The sequence below is a fragment of the Leopardus geoffroyi genome, chromosome D1, assembly GCF_018350155.1.
Source record: "Leopardus geoffroyi isolate Oge1 chromosome D1, O.geoffroyi_Oge1_pat1.0, whole genome shotgun sequence".
NCBI lineage: Eukaryota > Metazoa > Chordata > Mammalia > Carnivora > Felidae > Leopardus > Leopardus geoffroyi.
The window spans coordinates 13,927,320-13,947,119 of NC_059329.1; the positions used below are offsets into that span (position 1 = coordinate 13,927,320).

Consider the following 19,800-nt stretch of genomic DNA (forward strand, 5'->3'; position numbering starts at 1 on the left):
AGGGCACGCTGTCAGCCAAGCTGTTATGCCACTGGGAATGAAAGCTGGGGGGAAGGTCCATTCCCAGAGGTAGGCCCATCACACTCCTCTGGAGCAGGAGGCAGGCTGACCCTACGGCCTCAGACCTCCACAGCCAGGGCAGAGAAGAGAGCCCCCCAGGAAGGGGTGACAGGCCTTGCTCCATTTCACCTGGAAACCCTCCACCCCACAGCCCTCCCGACCTTCCCTCCCTGCTGCATCCACGGGCACAACCCTGGAACTTGGCCCTACCACCTTGCCTACACACATCTCTTGCAATCCATCTCTCAGGTAAGAGGAGTGTCAGTGTTGCACATGCTCCGCCTGTTAGAGTCACTGGCCAGGACTCTCGGGGGACCAGCAGCATGCAGAGAAGCGAATCACAGATACCCAGCTCTAGCACAGATTCGACCAGAAGAGCCTAAGGCCCAAGTCTGGCCTCTTCCATCAGGAGCCGTTAAGGCCCTGGCTGGCTAGACCACCACCTCGGCCCCAGTCCTTGGAAGTACCTAGCCCATTCTGGTCAAATTGGCCCCTCGGTTGCCCCCTGACAGCCTCTTATGCCAGCCTCAGCCTCAGGACCCAGCCTCTTGGCTTGGGCCTTCTTGGGCATCAAGGGGAGCTTTTCCAGCAGCTCCTACCTTGCGTCCCACAGTGTCTTCTGAAGCCCTGTACTCTTCACCACTAGGTCCCTCCTTTTCCGGGTTGCCACAGTCAGGCTTCAACCTTTCCTGGTGCCGCCCAAACGCAGCTATTCTATTCTATCTGCATGATGGAGATGGGAGTGAAACCTGTCTTTAACTTGACTCAGGAAGGCCTGTTGCGTGATCTTGCCTGCCTCCTTCCCCACCGTCCTGTCCTGCTACTCTCTCTGGCGCTCACCCTGCCCAAACATGCTGCCTTCTGCTTGCTGGTGTTGGTCTCTTTGAGCACATCAAACTTCCCTACTTTGGGGCTTTTGCACAGGCTGTAGCCCCCGCCTGGAGATCAAGAGTCAGATGCTTCTGACTCTTCCCCGTCTTTGCCTGTCCCCCTACTCTTCCTGCAGAGGTAAGCTTATATATGGTTTCAGCTTCAGCTGTGACTTCTCGGGCCACGCATTCTAGAGAGTAACCCCCTTCTCTGCTTTTCTCTCTCATACCACCTGGTTACTCTCCCTTGTAATGCTTACAAAAAGCAGGGATTATACATTCATTCTCCCCCTCCCCAAGGCGAACTCCTTGAAGGTAGACCATGTCTTCTTGCTCTCTGTTATCCCCTTGGCTGGCACAGCTCTTAGCGTATACTAGGTATTTACTAAAAATCTATTGATTGAACGATTCATTGAGTTAGAGAGACAACGTGAATTTCAATTCCAACCTCGCTCCAGACTAGCTGTGGGACTTTGGGCAAGTCTTCTGGCCTTGGAGCCTCAGTTCCTCCTCTGCCAAATGTGGATGGAGAAGGAGATGGTTGAAGTCATGGAAGGTTCTTCAGCTCTGCTCCTGCCTCAGCCAGAAGGAGATGAAAAAGCTGGCCTTAAAGAGGATGAAGCATGCCTCATGTGAGGCAAGGTCTCCCTTTCCCAGGCCCAAAGCCAGGCGCCTATAGACAAGAGGCTTAAAAAATGCTGCCATATGGGACGCCTGGGTGGCTCAGTCAGTTAAGCGTCTGACTTCAGCTCTTCGGCTCAGGTCATGATCTCACGGGTCAGGAGTCCGAGCCCCACATCGGCTCTGTGCTGACAGCTCAGACCCTGGAGCCTGCTTTGGATTCTGTGTCTCCCTGTCTCTCTGCCCGTTCCCTGCTCATGCTCTGTCTCTGTCTCTCAAAAATGAATAAACGCTAAAAAAAAGTTTTTAATGCTTCTGTAATAGGAGAAGCAGCTCCATTGGTGAAAAGCCTTGCTGGATGGAGCCTGGAATGGAGACAGCCCTGGGGCCCCAGTGGGCAGTGGCGGCAGCCATGGAGGGGTCTGTGGCAAAAGCGGGCCCCAGGCCTTAGTCCGGTGTTGGCTGGTGAGCAGAGGTAGCCTGCGTCCTCCATCTGACAGAGCTCAGGCCCTCATGGAGATGGCACCCTGGGACCTGGGACAGGCGCAGTGCTTATCATCATACAAAGGAAGCTGTTTAATCTGCGTTGTAAATTTTAAATGACTCCACCTGAGACTAACTGCTCTTGGCCCCTCTCATCTCCGAGCCCAGCGCTCAACGCTTCATTCAAATTCCATTTCTGCGCTGACACCCCCTAGAGGCTGAGTCCATTGCAAGGAGGCCACTTTGATCTCATTTTTGGGCTCCCCCTCTCCATCTCTGCAAATCTCCTGGGTGCAAAGGCAGTTCCAGAAGCCATGCTGGGACACCCCCATTCACCATCTGACGGGATGCTCACCAGGTCCATCTGCAGCCCCAGTAAAGTGCCTGAGAGGCTCTGAAGCTCTCAGGGCCCCCCAAATCTGGGGTCCCCATTCACCCCGTGGCACACACACTATTCTGTTTCCTCCTTCTGCATCCTGACTCTTGGGATGCCTTTATCGTGCCGATGTTTGGTGCACATTTGGAGTGTAGGGTGTGTGCTAGGCCTAGCATGGTCAGTAATATCACAAATAAGGTCTCTTCCCTGCCAGCCCTTCAAGCTTCAAATGTGGGGCAGACCTCAGCACTGGGTCCCGATCAGCTGCTATGGCTCCTAAGAGTGGTGGCTACGGAAGGCCCAGGCTCTTTGATACAGTTCTGACTCCAAAGATCTTCCTTTCTTTACCCATAATCAATCCCCACAGCACATGAGCAATAATGTACTTGGTCAAAATGCCAGCAACTGATTCTACCCCACCCCTGCCAAGAGACCGGAGGTCCCTCCTCCACTGAGGGGGAGAGACTGGACCAGATAAACACCACGTTTCCTATTCCTAATATCCTAGAAAGGCAGAGCAGGCTTTAATAATCCCATTTTAGAGGAGATGAAACTGAGGCTCAAATCACAGAAGTGATGAGCCTGAGATTGCAGAAACCTTAGCTGAAAAATTCAGCCCCAAATTACTTCCCCTCCAGAGCCCTGCTCTTAAGTTATTTCCAGGGGCCCCTATGGGGTTAGTGGATACACTGCTCTCCCCTCAAGGGCACAGACTCAGCATCTTCATCTTTGTTTTTTCGGTGCCTGACACTGTGCTTGGTATCAGAGTGCTCACTTACCTGATGGATTCGTTGCTGGCAGAAAGCCCTGCCACCCGACCGGGACCTGGGCCCAAAGTTCAGGTTGGGGAACAACACTGTGAGGGAGAGCCCGTCCCTCAGAGGGGGGTGGCCGGGAGCCCAGCTGCTGGGATGGAAGGGTCTCTATACGCTATAGAGTGAGGGGGGCACCTGGTACCAGTGGGAGGAGAGTAGACGGGAAGGAGCAGGCACCACCCAGGAGGGGAGCCGGCAGAGGGCACCTCTTTCCCCACCCCTGCAGATACAGTTCCAGCTGGGGCAGCTGCCTCATTAGCACCAGGAGGCAACCCTGCTAATTACCAACCCCAAACTTGGGATTTGCATTTTCATGAAATGCTCACGGAGGAGGCAAATCTTTTTCCTTAAAAAAAAAAAAAAAAAAAAAAAAATCAAGATGGATAGGGGGAGAAAAAGCTCATACCAGTACATACTAATTCAATCTAATCTTGGTCATTTCAGTTTCTATAAGAAAGTGCTTTCATAAAGCTACAAAGCTAACATCCATAACTCTCCAGTTTCCCCAGACAGGATACCTCTGCATTAAGTTTCCCATTTATCTTCGGGGATGGCAAATCATCCATATATAATGGGATCTAATAAAGCAAGCTCCCGTCGCAGTCCCAGCTGCTGGAATGCGCCTCAGATCCAGAGATGCTGCTCTGGGGCCACGACCGTTTCATTTTCCTGGGGGCTCCCTGACTAGGTTTGTCTGGGAGCACGGTGCCTGGGGCATCCACACGCAACATGGTTATGGCAGCGGGGGTGGGGGCGGGGCAGAAAGGGGCAAGGCTGTCAGAGGACCAGATACCCTACTCCCACCATCCTGTCCACACAAACTCTTTCCTGTGGGAGCCTAGATGAAGCCCCGTGGAGCAACTGCTGGGCCTGGCTGGAGACTCACTCTTTAAGGTAGTAGGAGGCGTTTTCCATAAACATGACAGGTGGTGAAGGAGCAGGGCTTAGCAGACAGATTCCAGAGGCTCAGCCGAGCAGGCAGGGATGAGGTCCCGCTGTGACAGGGCGGGTTCCTTGGGAAGAGGTCCCTGAGATGGAGTTTGGCCAGTAGGGTGCTTACTAAGGAGTGTCTATGAAGTCTGTACTGGTGGAAAAGAAGGCTAGGAAGCAAGTGTGGGTGGGGGGGGGGGGGAGGAGTCTGGCTTTTATGCAGACCAAGAGCAGCCTTGGCCAACCCCACAATTTGCTCTGGAGCCTTGGAATGGCCCTTCGGAGCTGTCCCAAACCCAGTGGAGATGGCCAGGCCGTCTTTTTCCCACATCACCCTGTCCCTGGATATGGACCAGCCCAGAAGGGGGATAACCTTGGGCAGGAAGCTTTCTGTGGCTGAAGTGATCTCTCTAGGGGCTGACTGCCAAAGTCCACCAGCCGATCACTTGCCTAGCAGTTAGGCCAACAAGTCCTCCCTGAAGGATGATCTGGATGACACGCTACAGGGGCGACCATACTGTGGGGGAGGAAATGTTTTCCCTCTATGCTTTCAGGTTCTTCGGGCCGTTCTATTAATTAAATTGACATAAGATAGATTAACAAGGGAAAAACAAATGTCATACGTGCAGGAGCCTCATAGAGACATGACAGCTTCAAAGCCAGGCAACTGAAGCTTATATGGCATCCTGAGCTAGTGAGAGGGGGTAGGGGTTTAGACTTCAAGGGGGGGGGGGGAGACAATTCATAGGAATATGGGAAGAACAAATGTTTGATAAACAAAAGCTGCTCACTGGAGCAGAGACAATGGAACACAAGAAGACTTTGCACAAACAGGCCCCAGCTCCCCCTCAGTTCACCCTACCTGGCCCTGAGTCTTTGTAATTGTCTCTGCCGATGGCTCTCTTCCTGCACCACACCTTCCATCTAAATTCTTAGAGGCGGTTAAGGGGGAGGTAGAAAGCTCTTTCTGAGTCTTTTGGGCCTTGATCGCCTCCAGCTCAAAATGACCCGCCTGCCAAAGTGGCACATTTTGAAGAAACTCGTTCTGAACCCCTTCAACACCTACTGAACAACCTGTGTCTCTCTCCCTCCTCCCCTGCCAGGACATACGGCTTAATCATGCTAACCCTGGGCCTCTGGTGCCCAGGCCTTGTTGGGTAGTAGGCAATGAGGGGGCAACTTCCTGCTTGCCCAGTGAGCAACAAAATAGGTTCTGCGACCAGAGAAAGCTCTCAGGTAAGGAAATGCAGGTGCTGGCAGCTGGAACTCAGCCAGCGTGCACTGAAGAGATAGGAAAAAGAGGACACGGGCAAGGATGCGCAGGATCTGCTGTGCCCTCTCTACACCACCCGTGTGTGCCCACATAGCCTCTGCTCAAGCTTTTTTAGAGACAGGGATCTTACCACACAGCAGTACCTTCTATCATTGGGCAATTCTAGTTGTCAGGAAGTTATTTCTTAGGTTAAAAGTCAAAATCTGTTTGATGTCCAGTCTTGATCTGGTACCTTGCACTAGAACAGGGGCAAGAATGTTTGTCTGTAACTTGTTCCACTGCTCTTTTCTCAGCATCCAGGAAGAGGACCTGGCATATGTTAGGCTCGGTAAATATCTCTTGAATGAATGAATGCTTGCCTGCATGCATGGCCCCTGCCTCCAAGGACTTTCCAACTTCTTCCTGTTTCTATCTGCTTTTCCATTTATTGCCTATGTGATCAGCTCCCCATGCTCCCCGTGTGTTCCTGTGCGTTACTTCACAGCGCCTGGAACGAAGCTGAGCTCAAGCGCTAGAACTCATTCACTGAGCAAGCAGTCGCCGAACTCCTACTATGTGTCAGACACCGGGCTTTCGCCCTCAAGAGTATAAAGTGTTAAGATGGAGGTAGAGGGCAAAAATTACCAGCAGTGATTAATGACTTTAGATAAAGGTCCGAGGTATTGACAGGCACAAGGGCAGAGGCATACCACTCACTCCCGTTCACAAGGTAGACACTGAGGCTGGGCCTGTCCAGGAAACAAAATCTCCCAGAAAATCAGCGGCTTCGGCTCTGGTGCCCACCCCCTTCAGGAGAAGAGACGCCCGGCACCTTTCCTGTTGCTCTTCAGGTGCAGAGCACCGGCTTCTCACTGCCCCTTCGGAGGAGGGGCTGCACTCCCTCTTTCGTTTGCTTTCTTTGAAATGTCTCTGTGTGCCGAGTCGGGGCGGGGGGAGCGGATTAGCTCCCCTTCCTGAAATGAGGCTCTGATGCCAGGAAGAGTGAGCTCCAATGGGCAAGGCGAGTTAAGCTTTCCGCCTGGAGCCGTGGGCTTAGCGGTGCAGATTACAACAGCAGGTGAGGAGCCACGCTAGCCGCTGCTGTGGAGACTGTGAAAATCCTGTTACAGGGCAAAGGCACTTTAGCTACAGCTCCAAATTTCAAAGAATGATTGAGTTGGAACGTGGCAGGCAGGAGGCAACTGGAGACCAAAGTTATTTGACTTAAACTGAGAACCAGGCCCGAGGGCGGCTGGTGGGGTGGAGAATTCCAGGGGGACCCAGGTGTGCCACCCCCTCCCCCACGGTCTCCTGGGTCCAGCCTCCCTCCCCGACACCCCCTCCCTCCCGCCGCCCTCCCTGCCCTCTCCTCCCCTCCCCTGTCTGGCCACAAGCAGAAGGGGCCTCCATCTACCTTGAATCCTGTCTTCCTCACCAATCCGCTAGCTCCTGGAGATCAGAGCGGGTGCGTGGTTTCCTCAACCCTGCGGGGTTTAGCACAGCCCCTGGCACATGTCGGTGCTCAGTAAAGTTTGCCGAATGATCCACTGGTCACTGCCTCAGAGCCACATCTTCTTTGTGGGGTTCCGCCTGATTTCTAGATCTCACCACACACACACACACACACACACACACACACACAGTGCTCCCGGAAACCCACGTCTTTAATGCAGCCATCCCCGGCTCCTTGGAAAGTAAGTTGCGCCTGGCTGGCAGACTCACTCTGACTGCAAAGGACACACTTCGGCGAGGAAAGTACTAACTCAGGAAAAGAACGAGCCTGGGTATTTGCCGTACCCTATTAGGTGGGAAAGTGATTCAATGACAAGATTTGGAGTCTCTCCTACATTCTTTCAGTCCAACATCACCCTCCGCCGCCTCCCCACGTGGACCCTAATTTGTTTTTCACAGGAAGCAGTTTGATACAGTAGAGAGAATTGGGGCCTGGAGGCCATTAGGGATCCGGGGGAAGCTCCTACTTTTTCAAGTCACGTAAGCTTTCTGAACTTCCAGTAAAACTGGCCACCTCACGAGCTGTGTACACAGACCGTGTATATCAAGCAATTTTCATTGGTCAGCACACAGTAGAAACTAATCAGATAATAACAAAATTGTTATTGTTGGAATCACAATGCTCCGTGTCATAAACATGAGCGTTGCCTCTCACGCCTAAGGGAACTCAGTTTACACAGGGTGAGGGCCCTTGATCTGATTTGATGGCCACACAACCCAATATGAGGCTAGTGCTGCAACCTGGGTATCGAGGCCAGAGCCTAGAGCTGTTCTCCACACCAGGGCATCTCCCAGACAGGGGAGACAATGATCGTCACAGGGGACACTCCCCAGAGTGCAGAGTCATTGTCTAGTGGACAAAAAAGATGCGGACAAATCTTTCTATTTTTTCTCCCTCCCCTCCTTCCCGATTCCCTCCCTCCCTCCCTCTCTTCCTCCCTCTGTTCCTTCCTTCTTTCCACCATGCAGTGATTAAACGCTTGCCATATGCTCAGCCCTCCAGTAGTGAGTATGTGGGATATACAATATAGGGACGATCTGGTCCCTGCTGAAGACAGCTTACGGTCCAGCTGAGGAGATGCAACAGCTACCACAGGAAGTAATTTCAGAGCACAGGCCACATTCCCAGGGGAGCGCAACGCACTCGTGGGGTCAGAGGACAGCCTACGCATAGCAGTGCCACGAAACAAGCAGGGGCAAACGCCAGGGCTCAGGAGCCCCCGGATGGGGAGCCGAAGCTACGAGCAGACAGAGTTGCAGGCACTAGCTGCACAAGACAAGACGGGCTGTCCTGGCAGGGTGCAGAGGTCCCTTCTCTGCAGGTGTTTACAGAGCATCCGGGCGATTCACTGCAGGCCCCTCCAGCCCCAAGATCTCCAGATTAGTGACAGTTTTTGTTAAAGAGTCCAGTGGAAGAGAAGCAAGGGGACCCAGAAAGGTCAGCCCACATTCTCTGTGGAGAAGCCGGAGTTTCCCCGAGCAGGGTGCATATCAACTGGCCCCAGCTCGGCTTAGCGCGGCTTCGGCTTCTCATCTCACATAAGCCATCCCCCCCGCCCCACTTCCTGCGCCTGGCTCCTCCAGGCCGAGATTTAGAGGACCCATAGTGGCTGCCTCTCCCTCCAAGGGAAAACAAAGGAGAAAGCATGCAAAGACCATCTGAAAATCCCCTTGTTTGCTCTCTTCTTCTGAGTCACCACAGAACATGGCTGGCAGGGTCCCAGACAAACAGGAAGCTGGGCTCCACTCACGCTGTGCCCTTTTCAAAGGCTCCTGCCCACACCTCCTCCCCCAGCAAGGCCCGTGTGCAGACCGTGGCGAGGGACCATAGACCAAGAGGTGCTCTGGGCTTCTGGCCACTTGTTCCTCCACATACTCCCTTCCTCAGTGCCACCAAGATGAAGGAGCCTCCAGGCTGCCTGCCCTGGGGATCCTCCAGGGCGGTTGAAAAGCTTTCATCCCGAGGACCCCAGAACCTGAGAACACGACCCTTAGCGGTCATCTTCTCCAGGTTCCTCATTTACTCTTGACCGTAGATGACATAGGACGGCGACATCAAACCCTCAGTGACTCCCTTGGCTGGCTGACAGGTTTACTGCCTGGGCACCTGGGCAGAACAACATCACTGCTGTGAGAATGCTGTTAAACCTGACGGTGGCCCCTCCACCCTGAGGCAATACAGTTTCCAGAGCCTGCACAGACATGCAGCTTCCCAAGATGAGCAGGAAGAGGAAGTTTCAGAGTATACCTAAGCTGGATTCAAATCCTGGTTCCAGCAGTTGGCAGTTGTAAGACTCTGAGCCGGTGATGTAAACTCCATGCATGTTTCCTTGTGGTTACAGCAGAGAGGAGATTTGCCCTTGCTGAGTCTTTGTGCAGCTTCGAGGATGTGATGCAGGGAGAGCCTTTGGCATTTAAGTCGGCAGCTCCCTTTTCCTTCCTCTGTGAGGCCACGAGTAGGGGGGAAACAGAGATGGAAATGTGCTTTCTTTTTCTCTTCAAAGATCAATCCCAGGATATGATTCCTATTGGCCCAGCTACCCCTGCCTGTGATTCACCCAGAAGCAGAGAGGGACATGGCAGAGAGAAGCAGGGACATGGGCTTCCTTATCCTGATAGCCAGTCATTTTCTCTAAGACAGAACCAAGTACAGGCCATTCAGTATCGCCCTCTCTGGCCAGAGCAGCCTGGTATTTCAGAAATGTATCAGACTAAGTGGGGAATGATAGAAAGGAAGTGGGGTGATTACTTTTATGTATTAACCTGATGGGGCCACTGGATGCCAAAGACATTTGGCTAAATATTCATCTGAGTGTTTTGTGAGGGTGTTTCTGGATGAGATTAACACTTGAATTGGTAGACTGAATACAGCAGACCCCTCCCCAGTGTTGGCTGTGCCACATCCAGTCAGGTGAAGGCCTAACTATAGCAAAAAGGCCGACCCTTCCATGAGTAAGAGAGAATTTCTCCTGCTTGATTGCATTTGAAATGGGACATTGGTTTTTTCCTGCCTTTGGATTCAACCCACAACAGCAAAATTTCTTAGGTCTTGAGCCTGCCAGCCTTCAGACTGGGACGACACCAGCAGCTCTCCAGCTTGCCCACTCACTCTGTAGGTTTTGAGACTTGTTAGCCTCTATAAGCACATGAGCCAATTCCTTTTAATAAAAATCTCTTTCCATATATATGTGAAAAAATATATATATACACACACATATGGAAATATATAAATACATACATATAAATGGAAATACACACACACACACACACACACACACACACACACACACACACACACATCCTACTGGGTTTCTTTCTCTGGAAAGGATCCTACCCAAACTGGAGAAGATGTTCCAACATCCTGAGCTGCCCCCCAGCTCAGGGATGGGGAACAGTGCTCCCCTCCCCAGGATGTATGAAAGCAGGGCCCTGGCCAGTATCCACACGTCCAGGAGGGAGATGAGTTCTGCTCTGTCCAAAGACCCTTCTGTCTGTCAGAGTCTTGTTTTAAGGCAGAGACGGGGAGCACAGCAAGCAGGCATCCTTCTCCCCAGATGCTGACCAGGGTAGGTGCAAGCAGAATAAAGGGAGCCACGTGCAATCTACCTCCTCCATAAGCCTTCATGCTCCCACCTCCCTGTCCACTTGGATCACGTGTTCGTCTGACTCCCACCCCCGTGCCGAGGCCAACGCCCTGTGATGCTGAGCGATGGATGTGTGGAGGTGTGAGGAGGGAGGTGGACAAGCCCTGCGGCCAGTGGGGGGATGCCCCAGGCGTGGGGGCCAGGATGCGACTTTGTGGGATTCCTCAAAGAGGAGTCCCAACACCCTGACCCCACACCCCGCTCTAGAACTTAGAAGCACAGCATGGCTCGAGGGCCTCCTGATAATAGCGAGGGCCTGCCTTCTGTATCTCCAGGAGGAAATTACAGGAGAATGATAAAGATATAAGGGCTACTCAATGTGGAAAAGAAAATTCTGATCTTTGTGTCCTTTAAATAAAGATTTAAAAGAAAACAGCAATTCTCTCGCTTGAAATGTTTTCGGAATAATCCTATTATGAGGAAAAAGTGTGGTGAAAAGGCTTTCTCCATGGCTGTGTGATGGCAAGCTTGGAATGAGGGGGAATTTGACTAATTCCCAGTCTCTCTCTTCTCCTCTCTCCCTCTTGCCTGACTCTCCCCACACACCCGATCCCCAAATCCTCTTCAGAGGCACCCCCTCGTGCTCTCTGGTTGGCGCGGGCCTGGATGTCTCCAAGGACACCTCAAACGGCCACCTGAATGCTGTGGTTCCTTCCCTTCTGGAATAGAGACAAGTCAGTTGGGGTGGCCTGGGCCCCAATGAACAAGCTGATGACTTGGAAAATGGCAGCTGTGAGTAGGGCTGACAACTCATAAAGTGGGGGTGCATGGCAGAGCCTGGGGTGCCCTGGGGGCCCCCTCAGAAAAGGGAGCTGCAGTGTGTGGGGGGGGTACTATTCCCATCCCTTGCCTTCAGAAAACCAAGCAGACTGTGCCAAGGAAAGGAAACATGATTGAAGAGCCATCGGTCTCTTTGTAATGGATTCTGGGGTGGTGGTGAGGGGAGTGTGGGGCTGGTGGAGCTGGGTGGGACTGGAGTCTTACTGGTTGACTTGCATTTCCGGAAATTCACCTATTGAAGTGAATTCACCTGTTGAAGTGAGGTCTCCCCAGACCTCAGAATGGGATCTTACTCGGCTATAAGGTCTTTACAGAGACAATCAAGTGAGATCATTAGGGTAGACCCTAACGCAACAACCTGCCTGCCGCTACTGACTGAATTGTGTCCCCTCCCCCCCAAAATTCATGTTTATGCCACACCCCCTAACGTGACTGGATTTGGAGACAGGGAGATGATAAAGGTTAAATGAGCTCGTAAGGGTGGGGCCCTAGTTTGACAAGGCTCGTGTCCTTTTATGAAGAGGAAGAGACCCCAGAGCCTTCCCCTCTGTCGCACGAGGATACAGCCAGAAGGAAGCTGTCTGCAAGCCAGCAAGAGAGCTCTCACCAGAAACTGAGCCCTGCCAGACCTTCATCTTGAACTCTCCTGCCTCCACAACTGTAAGAAAATTTTCCACTGGTTTCTGTTGTTCAGAGCCGTTTCTCTTGTTTAAACCATGTCATCTTGGGGTATTTTGTTATGGTAGCCCGAGTGGACTAGTACAACTAGCATCCTAATGAAAAGGAGAAATTTGGACACAGAGAGACACTGAGAGGGAAGACAGTGTGAAAAGATACAGGCACAAAACAGCCACCTGCAAGCCGAGGAAAGAGGCCCGAACGGATCCTGCCCTCACAGCCATCAGAAGGAAGTAAGCCTCCCAACACCTTGGTCTTGGACTTCAAGCCTCCAGACCTGAAAAATGACACATTTCTGCTGTTTACAGCCCCCCAGTCTGTGGTACATTTTCACAGAGGCCCTAGCATGCTCATACATGGGCTAGACAGGTTGAGACATGGCTCTGACTTGGGTAGGGTCGGGTTTGCACTCTGTGCAGCCCTCTGCTCTGAAACCCCCCACCCAGCCTACAGGGCAGGGGTTGGGAATCGATTCTCAGACCTAAGGCTCTGGGCCCTTGGATTTCCAATTTTCCATCTCGTTCAGGGGGTGGGCTCCACACAAGACCCTCTTGTGCTTTGCAAGAAGAAATCATTTGTAATCGGGCAAATTTTACTCTCTGAGAGAGAAAAATCCATGGAGACGAGAGCAGGTCTGGTACCAGCAGAAGGCCAGTTGCCAAAGCCCACTTTGCTGCTTTAATTCCATGGCTTGTGTAGGAGGGCATCTCCGCCCCACCGAATGGGTAGGAAAAAGACAGGGCTACTTATCAGCAGAAGCAGATGCCCTCCCAGGGGCCTGGCTGGTGCCCTTCTCGAGCTCGGGCCTCCCCCAGCATGATATGAAGCTGGATTGGAAGGAAATGGAGGCAAAGGCAAGCAGGGGCAAAGAGAAGGGGGTAGACTTCAGAGAGGAAAGGTGGTGGCCTGGTACCAAATGACAAGTTGCGTCCTATCCCCCTTGATCAGCTGCTCCCCCTGCAACTGGGAAAGGGGTCCTGCCACGTGGTTTCAAAGAGAAATGAGAAGCGGGGCACGGAGGCACATAGACAGGAAGGAATCTGGTGGGCATCCAGAAAAGGCTGGCATGAGAACAAGGGACAGAGACGAGAGTCACACACACACACACACACACACACACACACACACACACACATGCAAAGCTGCCTCCAGAGGCTGCCGAGACGCTTCGGAAAGCACACATCAGCCCATCTTTCAGTCTTCTCCAGACTGCACCACCAGCACCTTTGGGATTTGCCCAGCACAAGAAATTAGCAACCGTGTCGTGGTCTGCAGCCCCAGCTATCTGCCCCTGCCCGGCCAAAACACTCCTCCATTCAGCCCTGAACGGGGTCAGTGTGAGAGCCGGAGAGAGGAGCCGTTGCCCTGGGTGAAGAGGGGAAGCAAGGGGCTACCGCGTGCATGGGTTTCCAGGCCATGGAGTGAAACCCCTAAACCATCACGTCTATTTGGGATCCTCACAGACAGACAAATCTGCAGATGAGGAGAGACGTCAGGGCAGCTTAACAAACCAAGAGAGCTGTTTCCCACAACATCTCCTCTTTGAATTTTCAAAGATGGATCCAGAAGATAGACCAACATCACCGCCAGCAGCGGCAGCAGCCTGTGTTTTCGAAAGCCAAGCGTGTCAAGTGCAGCTCCAGAAAAGTGCACTGAAGAATTTTAAGCCTATAGGACAGTATTTCCAAGTCACCGCAGAAGGCAGATGAAGTCTGGAGCAGACAGACCTGGTCTGGATCCCAGTTCCCCACTGACTAGCTGGGTTGCGTGGACTAGTTCCACGATGCTCTGAGCTTGCCTTCTCTCTTTTTAAAACAGGGATCAGAGTAAACCCCATGGGTTTGGTGAATGGATTAAATGAGATTATACAACTAAAGAGTCAAGCACATAGTAAGTGCTCAATAAACATTCTCCTCATTACCCACTACCTCTCTTCCTACCTAACACGCCAACGCCCTAGACAAGATTCATGGCAAATGTGCCTTGTCTGAAAATCTCCAGTGATGGAGAACTCACCACTAACCAAAGAGGGCAGGTCCATCTGAAGGGCTCACATGCTCAGAATGCTATTTTGCTTATCATAAAGTAAAGCAAAATCAGCCTGCCGGTAATGCCTCGTTGGTCCTTATTCTGTCCCGCACCCCATCACAAATAAGACATATGAAGAGAAGGAATATGTTCTCCTTCATCTTTAAGAACAGTCCTGTCATCATCTGTACCTTACCCATTCATTCACCACTTCATCCGGTGACTCACTCACTCATTCAGTTAGCCGGTGACTAGATAGCTTCCCCAGGGCACTTTGGGAGAACAGGAAACAGTAGTCGAGGCTTCACTCTGAACCACAAGTTCCTAGTTAGCTCCCATCTCAGAGTAGCTTTGTAATTTTTTTTTTCCTGCCAGAGGAAGTGCAAAAGGAAGGAAAGGGTAAACCGGTTTTGGAAGTGCCTAGAATGGAAGGCCATGTCCTTGAGATCTACGGAGGATCTGAAGGCTGGGAGCAGACGAAGCACGGTGATCCTAATTCCTAGCTCCCAGTAGGGCCTAAATCCTCCGTACATGGCAGGAAACTGCTCTTTACTTTGAGATGAGCCAGCTCAGTCTTATTTGCAAAGCTGTCCCCAAAGCCTCCATAGGAAGTATAATATCACCATAAAGAATCATTACACTCTCATGTGACTACTTCTCTCTCTTTAAAGAAATAGTCTGAGTTTGCAGTGAGAGCATCTCTTCCCTCCCCCTCCTCTACCTGATATTACTTTGGCTCCCTATAATTAGATTAGGTATAGAAAGTGACTTTATGGTGCTAATAATTACACATGCTTACAAAACAGATGGGTCCGGGGATCTGGAGGGGGAGCGTTTATGGACTCGGAAATGAGACATTTTGTTGTAGGAAATGGATAGTTATTTCCAGGTTTTATTGCTGTGTTTCATAGGACTCTTCTTAAATCTTTGTGGCTAATACTTTGCCTGTATTGACTTCCATGCATTTTGTAAGATCTGGCTTCCTCAAGTCCTGAGTGTGCTGGAAAAATGGCACCGACACAGGAAGGGGAGCCAGAGACAGAGAGCAACAGGTTGGTGCCGTGGGGGAAGGAAGAGTCGTAAACTGGGGAATAAAACCCCACAGAGCTTCCGAATCAGAAGGAACCTTAGACATCATCTGGTCAGGCACTTCTCAAAGTGTGCTCCCCCCACCAGCAGTGATTAGCATGATCTGGAACTAATCAGAAAATCTCAGGCTCTACATAAACGCTGCCAGTGGCACCCAAGAATCTGTCTTTCATTTGAGGGGATTCTGATGGTTGACAGAGTTTAAGAAACACAGATCTGGCGCAGTCCTTTCAGATTAGACATGAATAAACTAATGCCCAGAGGGCCCAAGTGATTTGCCCCAAGTCACCCAGCCAGTCAATAGACAGTTATGGCAAGAACTTCCAAACTACTCACACCGTTCTCTCCCCAAAACACCATCTGGTCCACTAAGAGCTAGGCACATGATCCTGTGACTTGCTTCCCCAACTTTGGTGTGCACAAAAGTCACAGGAGGATCTCGTTAAAATGCAGATCTGGATCCGGTAGTTCTGGGGTGCTGCCCAAGATTCTGCATGTCAAACAGGACCCCGGGGGATGGGATGAGGCTGGCCCCGGGGCTCACACATAGAGCAGCGAGATGCTGGCATGCACTGGTGGTGGGACTCTGGCCCTCACTTTCACACTTCCCCTTTTCTCTGCCTGGCAGCAGAGGCTACTGAGAGGGGGCTAGAGTCCTTCATATCCCTTTGTGAGATCAGTTCGTGAGGACATTGCAGCCCACTGCTCACCCCTCTCATTCCCTTTGGAGCTTTGGTCAGTGGGTCACAGGCCCGCTAGTCCCTTGCCGTCTCTGACCTGTTGACTCCCTACCTCCCTAGGCTGTCCCGCTTTCTTGAGGAGACCTGGTCCTCTCCCATTTCCTCCAAAATTCCACATGATACGCAGATAATGGGATCCAGGACAAATGAAATATGTCTGCCTTTCTTTCAAAAGATTCTTGCTGGGTAGGAATCCCAGAACCCATTTTTGGTCTCTCATCCCTAGTTCCTGCTCCCTGGCAAAGAGTTCCTTATGATGTCCGACCTAAGTCCCTCTGGCTGCCATGAAAGACATTTATTCACCCAACAAGCACTTTTTGAGTGCTTCTGCAAAGGAGCACTAGGGTAGACTATAGATAAAGGGACTTCATCTGTTTTCTGTCTTCTACCCGCCCCCCCCACCCCCGCCCATCGTCTGTGGCTTAAAGCGAGCTAGGTCCAAAGCTAAAACTCCCACAAGGACCACTTGTTGGACATGTTTACTGAATTTCTTCTAATTCCATTTGACTTACCTCTTCCCCTGTCCAATCCAGTGGGCTCGCCTCGTCCTCCTAATTGGGAACACCCATCTCCAGCCCCCAGACACACCCATTCGTCAGCTGCCAGCAGCTCTTTCATATCCCGTCCCCTTTGGAATCCTGTTCCCTCCCCACCGGGTCCCTCTCACAGACAAACATTGATAATGAATAAATCTCTTTCAGAGAAGGGAGTGGGCCGGCGTGTCCATGGGGAAGGCCCTGCAGACACAGGCAGGATGGATGGCTGGTGGGAGCAGTGCTGTCGGCTCTAATTAACGTATTGTTCTCTGGGCTCCAGCAGGATTATGGATGAGTTCCACAAAGCGGCCCACTTAACCTGAGCATCCTGGTTCCAATCCATTACTTTCTCCACTGGCTCCAGCCTACAATTTGGCCTGGTGTGGAGGGGCGGAGTGCGGGCAGAGAGCCAACAGAGCTCAATTTGAGGAGCTCCCCAAATGCACCTGCCTAGCTTACTTCCCGACAGGTGAGCCTGTTGGGGGTCTGGGCTTATAAGCCCCCAGTGGGCAGAGAATACACAGCTCAAATTGCCACAGGTCTCTGCTTGGAGGTCCCACCCATGCAGCCTTGCAGATAAACCCAGGAGGTTAGCAGCCCTTCAAGACGTGGAAACTGCCTGACAACCCCCAGCTGGCAGGAAACAGTCAAACTGACTTTAACGATGGCTCCTAAGCCATATCTTTCATTTGCATATCACTGAAAGTCTTGGCTATCTCCTGATTATTTTTTCATGCGTAAACTATTGTCTGAGGGCTGTTATATCCAAAGGTACAAATTGTACAAGACTTAACTCTCACCCTGGTGAAGCTCACAGCTGGGGAAAAAGATAAGAAACATTCTCAGAAGACCACGGCACCAAGGGTGTCTCGGAGGGAAGCACGGCATGAGGGTACTATCACAATGATGGAGGTTGTGCTGAGTGATCCAGAGCGGTATCTTAGAAGTAGCAACAGGTAGGCTAGCAATGAGGGCACCCCGGCAGCGGGGCGTCCGAGGGAGGAAGAAGAAAGTATGGCAAGAATAACATTTGATACATTTAGGGGAGTCAAGGGGGATCCATCTAGATGGGTAATGTAGGGGCAGAGTATAAAGCAACATGACGGGCTAACTGAGGAGCTTGGACGTCATGGCAGTCATGAACGTCGTTGTGCAGAAGAGAGGCACTATGACAGGGGTGTGTGGTTAAGAAGGTTACTTTGTGGCATGTGCAGGAAGGGATGAAAGACAAATGGTGTGGCCTTGGTGAAACCAATTAGGAGGCTATGCAGCAGAGCAGGGTCTGGAACGAGGGTGGTAACTACCATCTCCAATTTGCAGGAGGGGAGGGTGCGGTACTGAACCACACGGGCCTCCATTCAGAGGCCCACAGTTGCACAGTTAACTATGGCTGGGTTTCCACATGAATACCTCTTGACTCCCAACCCAGCTTTGCTCAAGATCATACAACTGGAAGTTGGTTCCCAGCCCTGCTAATATCTCCAGGTGCATGGCTGCCAAGTAAACTAAGCTACAATGGCCTAGGCCCTCATATTTCTCCAGATGCTTTCCAGCGCAGAAGGCGGCGAGAACTTTGCCCACTGCATTTGCATCCTACTTAAGTATCGTCAGGGACGTCTGCCCTACGGGATTAAGAAGGCTGGCTCTCCACCTACTCACACCCCAATCTCATGTCCAGCGGGAGCCATAGCAGCATGGGAGAAAGACAGCAGACGGGAGCCAGAAAGGCTTAGACTCACACTGTCACCTTCCCGCAACCTCAAAGAAGCTACTTGATCTCCCTGAGCTGCACTGTCCTCAAGTAGAAGGTAGGGTATCCTATGTAACTTATGGGGTGGTGGGGACAAGAAATGAGATGTGCATATAACAGGGAGATACTGTTGTCGTTATCATTGGATTCTTATCGACGTAAGGACTTCCAGACCTAGAAAAAGACCAGGAACATGGCTCCACTGAAAAAGCTTACTACTTCAAAGTAAAGCGCTGGAAGAGAAAAGCACAGTACCAGGATCAGAACCTAGGTCTGAGGACTGATTTCACTGCTGTGGGCTGTGTGAGTCTGGGCGTGGCAGGACTCACTGGCACCCTCATTCTCCTTTTCTTGCCGGACCCACAGCTTCATGACACTCCCTAGCCTCCCTGCTGTAGATGTAGCAGGTGACTATGTTCTAGCCCATGGAACATGAACAGAGGTGACGCCGCCACTCCCAGGCCCCACCCATAAAAAGCATTGCGCATAGACCCCTCACTTGATTTTTCCATGCACCTGCCAAGTCAAGACACTCCAAGAATAGCAGAGCCCCAAGAAGGAGCCTGGGTCTCAGAAACATTGCATCAAGCGGGGCATCCTTTCCAGTTCTCATTGAGGAGGGGCATATCTGCAAAACTTTTACGGAACTAACCCACTGAGATTTTGGGGCTGTTTGTGACAGCGATTAGCTCAGCCTGACTCATTCACCTGGCAAGCTGCTCACCTTCCCTGAGCCCCAGACTCCTCATCTATAAGACAAGCATACTAATACCCGTTCCAGTTACATGACAAGGTGAGCATGATGATAGAAATGACATAACAAAGGAGGAAGCACTTAGGCAAAAAGCCAAGGATTTACTCACGTCAATCATCACCACTGTTGGCACACAGCAGTCCACCCCTGACACGTGTCATGTCCTGAGCCCCTCCCACGGCTCATCTTGGGCTTCAACCACCGGCTGAGTGAGGACAAGAACACATCAGGCGATACACGTCGGAATTAGCTACACTAGACCTCTTAGTCTCTTCCAGAGAAAAACTTCAATTACCTTCCCCACATCCCCATGCCCTCATTTCCCCACCTCAAACGCATCCATCAGTGTTCTTATCTTGCTGGGTGGACCAAGGACAGGTGTGTGACTGGTCCTCCTGAAGCCATTCCACCCCGAGTCGGGGGTTAGCCAGACACCCCTGACTCACCTTTGTAGCAAAGATGCCACCAGGCACTTTCTCCCCACATTTGATGTTTTATTGCAAAAGCCATGAGGTCCCCCACCTCCTTGAGGCAGAAAGTTGAGAGTAGACACACAGTTCACTGGAAAAGGCACCAGCTCAGCTCTAAAAGGTAACCATGCAGATGAAAGTGCATGTACCCGTCTGTGCAAGTGTGTGTAAGGAGTGCATGTGTGTGTATCTATGTGGATGTGTTTGAGGGTGTACATGCATGTGCATTTGAGGAGTGCATATGGATGTTTGCTTCACGGCTCTGTGTGTGTGTGTGTGTGTGTGTGTGTGTGTGTGTGTGCATCTGTATGGATGTGTCTGAGGTGTTCGTGCATGCGAGTCTGTGTGTCTGTCTACATATGCAGGTACATGAGTATGTGTGTCTGGGGATGGGAGGTGGCAGAGACGGCAGG

The 19,800-nt window shown here is 51.6% G+C and overlaps 1 long non-coding RNA gene across 1 annotated transcript in view; it reads right to left on the reverse strand.

Moving 5' to 3' along the window:
• LOC123600696 overlaps positions 1-19,800 on the reverse strand; it is a 313,135-nt gene that overhangs the window by 130,551 nt on the left and 162,784 nt on the right. The window contains exon 6 of the long non-coding RNA XR_006713750.1: positions 19,027-19,122. This is a non-coding gene — a long non-coding RNA (uncharacterized LOC123600696). The remainder of the gene's footprint in view (positions 1-19,026; positions 19,123-19,800) is intronic.